The sequence below is a fragment of the Austrofundulus limnaeus genome, unplaced genomic scaffold (genome assembly GCF_001266775.1).
Source record: "Austrofundulus limnaeus strain Quisiro unplaced genomic scaffold, Austrofundulus_limnaeus-1.0 Scaffold72, whole genome shotgun sequence".
NCBI lineage: Eukaryota > Metazoa > Chordata > Actinopteri > Cyprinodontiformes > Rivulidae > Austrofundulus > Austrofundulus limnaeus.
This window is the reverse complement of record NW_013952474.1, coordinates 201084-202996: the sequence shown is the minus strand read 5'-3', so window position 1 is coordinate 202996 and position 1913 is coordinate 201084.

The window sequence follows — 1913 nt, the reverse complement described above, 5'->3', positions numbered from 1 at the left end:
TTTTATGAATATTTCACAATTTTGGTAAAAAGAGAAATATAAAAAGATGTGTTGTGCTATTTTAGGAAGCTTTTCTGGAGCTAGAGCATACTACCTAAACTAGCTACTTAAGCGTTTAGCTCAAGCGTAAACAAAATGCACTTGTACAGCACATACGGTAAATATTTCATGTGTTTAATAGACATTTAAATTTGTCATTTGGTAGTTTGTAAAACATTAACTTTGGCAATTTAAAATAAAATAATTAGCAAAACACCTACTAAATGTAATGGGTAAGCATTAGCTGAGTCAGACAGTAGATGGTTATTTTGAAACTTCATTGTAAAGTATATAATATTTAAAACGTGTTTTATTAAGAAATAAATTTTAAGTTTTATAACCTTTAGCCAATATTTTAACTGGAAAAATGCAAAAAAAAAAAAACGGAAACAAAGTAATAAGACTTTTTATCATTATCTAAATGCTACCTAAAGGTAGCTAATTTGGGCTAGTGTAAGTAGCTTTTAGCTTAAACTTAAACAAATTAGACAGCAYGTGCAGTTAATACTCAGCTTGTGTGTAATATGTTTTAGATTTCCCTTTAGTAGTTTGTTAAACTTCATTGCTAATCAAAATGAAAAAATGCTAACTAGTTTGCATTCGCTGATTCAGAATTACTGTCATGGAGTTATTTTCAAACTTCATTCTGAAGTGTTGTAAACATTTTTTTAACAAATATGTAAATGTTTTGTGTTTTAGAGATAATTGAATCTAACAAGATTTAAAAAAAATACTACTTTTCAAAGGTTTTATGGAGATAAATGGTACCCATTCTTGGTAGCTTGTTTAGGCTAATTAAGGTAGCATTTAGCTTAAGCTTAACAAATTTGTACAGCACATACAGTATATATTCAATTAAATAAAGTTCTTTAAGATTCTGTAGATTTTGTAAACATGAACTAGTTTTGGTAATAACATATATATTACATTTTCTAAACTTTTGCTGTAATTTTAACTGGAAAAAATGTTGAATAAAATAAAAACCTTTTAAACAACCAGCTAAAGGCTATCTGAACTGGGTAGCTGGGCTAAGTTAGGTAGCTTTAGCTAAATGTACTTGTACAGTTAGTGGGTGTATCATATACCTTGCCTAATATATATTTAAATGATTTGTTGTTTGGTTGTTAAACTTTAACTCATTTTGAAATTTTCAAATAAAAAAAACAGCAAAAGACTTGCTAAATGCAGTGCTAACCATTTAGCATTAGTTGAGGAAGGTGCCCTATTTAACTGAAATTGATAGTTGTTTTTATGTTTTTTGTTGAATTCTTTTTAACAATTTAAAATCTTGATAAAATATTTTGTTAATGGTTTTAATATTTAAAGATGATAATTTCAGTATATTGAAAACCAGTTAAAACAAAACAAAAAACTAACATAGTTAGACCACACAAGTTGTCTTTCATATCAACGTTTTTTTCTTGTTAAAAATGTACGAGTAAATTTGTGAATGGCTTCCATCTGTGTGCATGTTTACCTACGGAAACAGCCAAAGTGACTGAAAATAGGTCAACAATGTACCAGTTTGTATGTACTCTGTGATTTGTTGAGTAAGGTATTCTAATAAAACGTGATTTGTTGACATCAGTTCAGACTCTATATCTGACAAACTAATGGAGGTGACACCTTCAAATGATAAAGTTCAGGATAAATTTCTTATAGTTTGCAGTGAATACCTTTAAACTATATGGCATTAAAACATGACTTGTTGTTGTTGTTTTAATTCTAATTATTATTGATGTATAAAGTGTACGTGTATCCCCCCACATACACTCTAAAATTATTTAGATTTATAATAAAATGTTATTTTCCTGTTTATTGTTTGTTCTTTAGGAAACCGTGACCCAGCAATTTAAGCTAATGCGACACAAAAC